Below are 6,553 nucleotides of genomic sequence, written 5' to 3'. Positions count from 1 at the left end.
TATTTTTTCTGTTTTTTAGATGAAGTCTCACTCTGTTGCCCAGGCTGGAATGCACTGGTGTGATCTTGGCTCACTGCAACCTCAGCCTCCCAAGTTCAAGTGATTCTCATGCCTCAGACTCTGAAGTAGCTGGGATTACAGTCGTGCACGACCACACTCAGCTACTTTTTGTATTTTTGGTAGAGACAGGGTTTTACTATGTTGACCAGGCTAGTCTTGAACTCCCGACCTCAGGTGATCCACCCGCCTCAGCCTCCCAAAGTGCTGGGATTACAGGTGTGAGCCACTGTGCCTGGCCTATTTTGGCATATTCCTATACACCTAGCTGGTTTAGTTATTTTGTGTAAAGTAGGTTGTCTAATTGACATAAAGTTGTTCATGATGTTTTCCTATTTTAATATCTGTAAGATTTCTACTTATGTCCTTTCTTTTATTGCTAATGTTGGTAATTTGAGCCTTCTCTTGCCTTGCTTAGCATAGGTAGAAGGTTGTCAGCTTTTTTTGCTCATCTTTTCAAAGGCAGCTTGGTTAAGATTTAAACACACAAAGGCAGATATGTGAATGGCCAACAAACATATCTAGTACATATTGAATTATATGAAGTTTAAAAAAATAGGTAAAATAACTCTGGACTTTCAAGTTCTTAGGTGCCTTCATTGGTGGTAATGAAAAGCAAGGAAGTTATTTGCATGAGTTAGGATAGTCATTACTTCGGGAAAGACAGAATTGGGAGGGGACATGATGGTAGGATGCCTCTGGGTGCTGGTCATGGTCTTTCTTCAAAGACCATGTGGTAGTTTCATGGCATTTGATAAATCGTTGTGCTGTATATGTATTTTTTTGTTTGTGTACTTTTCTATTGTGTTATGTTTTACAATAAAATAACCAGTATTTGGTTTCACTGATTTTCAATTTTATTGTCTGTTATTTGATTTTTTTCCTCTTTATTATTTTCTTTCTTTTCTTTTCTTTTTTTTTTTTTTGAGATGGAGTTTCACACTTGTTGCCCAGGCTGGAGTGCAGTGGCATGATCTCGGCTCAACCACAACCTCTGCCTCCGATGTTCAAGCGATTCTTCTGCTTCAGCCTCCTGAGTAGCTGGGATTACAGGCATGTGCCACCACGCCCAGCTAATTTTGTATTTTTTTAGTAGATATGGGGTTTCTCCATGTTGGTCGGGCTGGTCTTGAACTCCTGCCCTCAGGTGATCGGTCTGCCTCTGCCTCCCAAAGTGCTGGGATTACAGGTGTGAGCCCCGATACCCAGCCTATTTTCTTTCTTATACATACTTTGGGTTTAATTTGTTCTGTAGCTATTTACAGTAGAAGCCCAAACCACTGATTTTGATACCTTTTTTCTAATACAATTTAAGCTATAAATTTCCTTTTCAGCACTGCAGTAGCTCCATCTTACAAATTTTGATATACTGTGTTTTCATTTTAATTCAGTTCAAAATATTTTCTTGTCTTTCTGTGATTTCTTTTTTGACTCATTGATTACTTACAAGCATGTTTACTTACAAGCATGTTTAACTTCTAAACATTTGGGGATTTTGCAGATCTCTTGATTTCTAATTTAATTTCATTATAGTCAGAATTTGTCTCAATCATTTTAATCCTTTTCAATCTATTGTGACTTATTTTATGGCCTACCATCTTAGTCTAAATAAATAAATAAACAAACTTGATGTGGTGGTGTGCTCCTGTAGTCCAGCTACTCAGGAGGCTGAGGTGGGAGACTCCCTTGAGCACAGGAGTTTGAGGCTGTGGTGAGCTATGGTCATGCCATTACACTTCAGCCTAGACGACAGAGCGAGACCTGTCTCTAGACAAGACAAATCCCTAGATCATCTAGGTTTTCTCCTATGTTATTATCCTATAGGAGTTTTATAGTTTTTTACTTTACATTTAGCCCCTGTGATTCTTTTTTTTTTTTTTTCATGTCCAGGTCTAGCCTTGTTTGTTAAAAAGATGATCTTTGTTCTGTTGTATTTCCTTTGCTTCTTTGTCAAAGATCAGTTGATTATGTTTATGTGGGTCTGTTTCTGGGTTCTGAATTCTGTTCCTTTGATATGTTGGTCTATTCTTTCATCAGTACCACATTGCCTTAATTATTGTAGCTTCGTAGTCTTCATTGAAGTAAGGTAGTGTCAGTTCTCCAACTTAGTTTTTTTCCTTTAATATTGTGTTGCCTATTCTAGGCCTTTTTGCCTCTCCATATAAACTTTAGAATTAGTTTTTAAAAATATTTATGCAAAATAACTTGCCAGGCTTTTGACTGGGATTGCAATGAATCTATAACTCATGTTGGGAAGAATTGACATGAAAATATTGAGGGTTTTTGTTTTGTTTTTTTCTGAGACAGGGTTTTACTCTGTTTCCCAGGCTGGAGTGCAGTGGTGTGATCATGGCTCACTGCAGCCTTGATCCTGGACTCAAGTGATTCTCTGCCCCAGCTTGCTGAGTAGCTGGGACAACAGGAGTATACCACTATGCCTGGTGAATTTTTAAAATTTTTGGAGAGACAGAGTCTCACTATGTTTCCCAGGCTGGTCTTGAGCTCTCGAGCTTAAGTGATTCTCCTGCCTAGGCCTCCTAATGTGCTGGGATTACAGGTGTGAGCCACCATGACTGGCCAAATATTAACTCTTCCTATTCATGAACATGGTATATCTCTCCATTTAGTTCTTTAATTTCTGTCATCAGAGTTTTTAAGGTTTCCTCATACAGATTTTGTACATATTTTGTTTGATTTATACTTAAGTATTTTATGTTTTGGGAGGCTAATATAAGTGGTATTGTGTTTTTAAATTCAAATTCTACTTGCTCATTGCTGGTATATAGGAAAGCAATTGATTTTGTATATTAACCTTGTGTCCTGTAACCTTACTATAATTGCTTACTGGTTCCAGGATTTTTTTGTTGATTCTTTTGGATTTTTGACATAGACTACCCTGTCATTTATGAACAGAGTTTTATTTCTTCCTTCCCAGTCTGTATCCCTTTTATTTCCTTTTCCTGTCTTAGTGCATTAGCTAGGACTTCCAGTATGATGACAAAAAGGAGTGGTGAGAGGGGACATCCTTGCCATTATGGTCTTAACCTTAAGTTTCTTAACCTTAAGTTTCTCACCATGAAGTATAATGTTAGCTATAGGTTTTTAATGGATATTCTTGATCAAATTGAGCAAGTTCCCCTCTATTCCTAGTTTCCTGAGAGTTTTTTTTTATGGGTGGGTATTGGACTTTGTCAAAGGCATTTTCTGCATCTATTGATAGGCTGGGTGCAGTGGCTCACATCTGTAATCTCAGCATTTTGGGAGGCCAAGGTGGGTGGATCACATGAGGCCAGGAGTTCAAGGCCAGCCTGGTCAACATGGCAAAACCCTGTCTCTACTAAAAATACAAAAAAAGTTAACTGGGTGTGGTGGCCCACACCTGTAATTCCAGCAGTCTGGGAGGCTGAGGCACAATAATCACTTGAAACCGGGAGGCAGATTTTGCAGTGAGCCAAGATTGTTTCAGTACACTCCTGCCTGGTACAGAGTGAGACTCTGTCTAAAAAAACAAACAACAAACAACAACAACAAAAAAGATATAGTATTATTTTTCTTCTTTAACCTGTTCATGTGATAGATTATGTTAATTGATTTCTGAATGTTGAACCAGCCTTGCATACTTGGGATAAATCTTGTGGTTGTGATATATAATTCTTTTTTACATTCTTGGACTTAATATGTTAATATTTTGCAGAGGATTTTTGCATCTATGTTCATGAGAGATATTGGTCTGTAGTTTTCTTTTCTTGCAATGTCTTTGTTTGGTTTTGGTATTAGGTAATGCTGGCCTCATCAGATAAATCAGGGCTCATAAGATAAATCCTGATTTTTTTGTTTTTACTTCTATCTTCTGAAAGAGATTTTAGAGAATTGGTATAATTTCTTCCTTAAATGGCTCACAGAATTCAACAGTGAACCCATTTAGGCCTGGAATTTTCTGTATTTTTAAGTTTATTAATTATTGTTTCAACTTCTTTAATAAATAAAGATCTATTTAGATTGTCATTTCTTGTGTGAGTTTTGGCAGATTTTATCTTTCAAGGAATTGATCAATTTCATCTAGGTGATCAGATTTGTGATCATAGAGTTGTTCATAGAATTCTTTTATTATCCTTTTAATGTCTGTGACATCTGTAGTGATGTCTCCTCTGCCATTTCTGATATTAGTAATTTGCCCTTCCCACCACCACCCTGGCTTTTTAGTTAGCCTGGCTAGAGGCTCATTGATTTTATGGATTTTTTTCAAAGAACCAGCTTTGGGTTTTGTTGATTATCTTCATTGACTTCCTGTTTTCAGTTTCATTGATTTCTACTCTAATTGTTATTTCTTGTCTTCTGCTCACGTCAGGTTTAATTGCTTTTCTTTTTCTTGTTTTCCAAGGTGGAAGATTATTGATTTTGGAGCTTTCCTCTTTACTAATATGTGCATACAATGCTCTAAATTTCCCCAGGCACTACTTTTGCTGCATCCCACAAAATTTGATGAGCTGTATTTTCATTTTCATTTAATTCAAAATATTTTTAAATTTCTCTTGATTTTTTTGACCCATGTGTAATTTAGAAGTGTGTTGATTAATCTCCAAGTAATTTGAGATTTTCCAGCTTTCTTTCTGTTATTGTTCAGGCCAAAATAATGGAGCTTTCCCCTTGTGTTTTCTTCTTTCAGTTGTACATTTCAGGTTTTATATTTAAATCCTTAATCCATTCTGAGTTGATTTTTATATGTGGTATAAGATAAGGATCCAATTTCATGAGTTCTATTTTTAAAAAATTTGTTAAGGTGTTTTAAGAGCCCAGAATATGGTCTATGTTGGTGAGTATTTCACATGAACTTGAGAATAATGTGTATCCTGCTGTTGTTGGATGAATTAGTCTATAAATATCCATTATATTTAGTTGATTGATGGTGTTGTTGAATTCAAGTGTGTTCTTACTGAATTTCTGCGTGCTGGATCTGTCAATTTCTGATAGAAGGGCTTTGAAGTGTCCACTATAATAGTGGATTCTTCTATTTCTCTTTGCATTTGTATTGGTTTTTGTCTCACACATTTTGATATTCTTTTGTTAGGCACATATACATTAAAGATTGTTACACCTTTTTGGAGATTGACCCCCTTAGCATTATGCAGTGTCCCATCTTTATCTGTGATTCCTTTCCTTTCCCTAAGCTTGCTCTGCCTGAAATTAATATAGCTTCTCTTGCTATCTTTTGATTAACAGTGGCATGGTATATCCTTCTTCAACTATTTTTTGTTTAAGTTTTATTTTTAGGCCGAGCGCAGTGTCTCACACCTGTAATCCCAGCACTTTGGGAAGCTGAGGTGGGTGGATCACATGAGGTCAGGAGTTTGAGACCAGCCTGGCCAACGTGGTGAAACCCTGTTTTTACTAAAAAATTAGGTGGGCACAGTGGCACACACCTGTAGTCCCAGCTATTCTGGAGGCTGAGGTGGGAGGATCGCTTGAACCTGGGAGGCAGAGGTTGCGGTGAGTTGAGATTGCACCACCACACTTCAGCCTGGGTGACAGAGTGAGACCCTGTCTCAAAAAAAAAAAATTTTACTTTTAATTGACAATTATATATGTTAATGGAGTATGGGGCACAGTGTACTGTTTTGATATGTGTATTCACTGTGGAATGATTAGATCAAGCTAATTAACATATGTATCACATACTTTATGTTTTTTATACTGAGAACATTTAAAATCTATTCTTTTAGCAGTTTTGAAATATATAATACATTATTATTAACTATGGTCACCGTACTGTGCAATAGATCTCAAAAATTTATTCTCCTATCTAACTGCAACTTTGTATTCTTTGGTTAGCATCTCTCATCCACTCTCTACTCCTGGTAACTATCTTTCTATTTTTTACTTCTGTAAGTTTGAGTATTTTAAATTGCACATATAAGTGAGATTGTGTAGTATTTGTCTTTCTGTGCATAGATTATTTCACACAGTCCAATATTTCACAATATTGACCCAGTGACAGAATTTCCTTCTTTTTAAAGGCTGACTAGTATTCCATTGTATATATATACCACATTTTCTCTATTAATGGACACCTAGCATGATACCATATCTTGGCTATGTGAACAATGCTGCAGTGAACATGGGAGTACAGATATCTCTTCAGTGTACTGATTTCAATTCTTTCTAATATATACCCAGAAGTGGGGTTACTGGATCATATGGTATTCTAATTTAATTTTTTTGAGGAACCTCCATACTGTTTTCCATAATGGCTGTACTAATTTACATTACAACAGTATACAAGTGGTCCTTTTTCTCCACATTCTTGCCAACACTTGTTATCTTTTGTCTTTTTGCTGGCAGTCATTCTAACACGGGTAAGATAATCTCTCATTGTGATTTTAATTTGCATTTCCTTGATTATTAGTGATGTTGAGCATTTTTAAATAAATCTCTTGGCTATTTGTATGTCTTCTTTTAAAAAATATCTATTCAAGTCCTTTGTCCATTTTAAAAATCA

The 6,553-nt window shown here is 36.3% G+C and overlaps 1 protein-coding gene across 1 annotated transcript in view; it reads left to right on the top strand.

Annotated features, from left to right (window-relative positions):
- The window catches only part of TBX19 (T-box transcription factor 19), a 71,888-nt gene that overhangs the window by 10,840 nt on the left and 54,495 nt on the right, over positions 1–6,553 (top strand). The window lies entirely within an intron of this gene.

Source organism: Chlorocebus sabaeus, chromosome 25 (assembly GCF_047675955.1).
Source record: "Chlorocebus sabaeus isolate Y175 chromosome 25, mChlSab1.0.hap1, whole genome shotgun sequence".
NCBI lineage: Eukaryota > Metazoa > Chordata > Mammalia > Primates > Cercopithecidae > Chlorocebus > Chlorocebus sabaeus.
The sequence above is the reverse complement of the archived record's forward strand: the minus strand, read 5'-3'. Positions and strand labels throughout refer to the sequence as shown.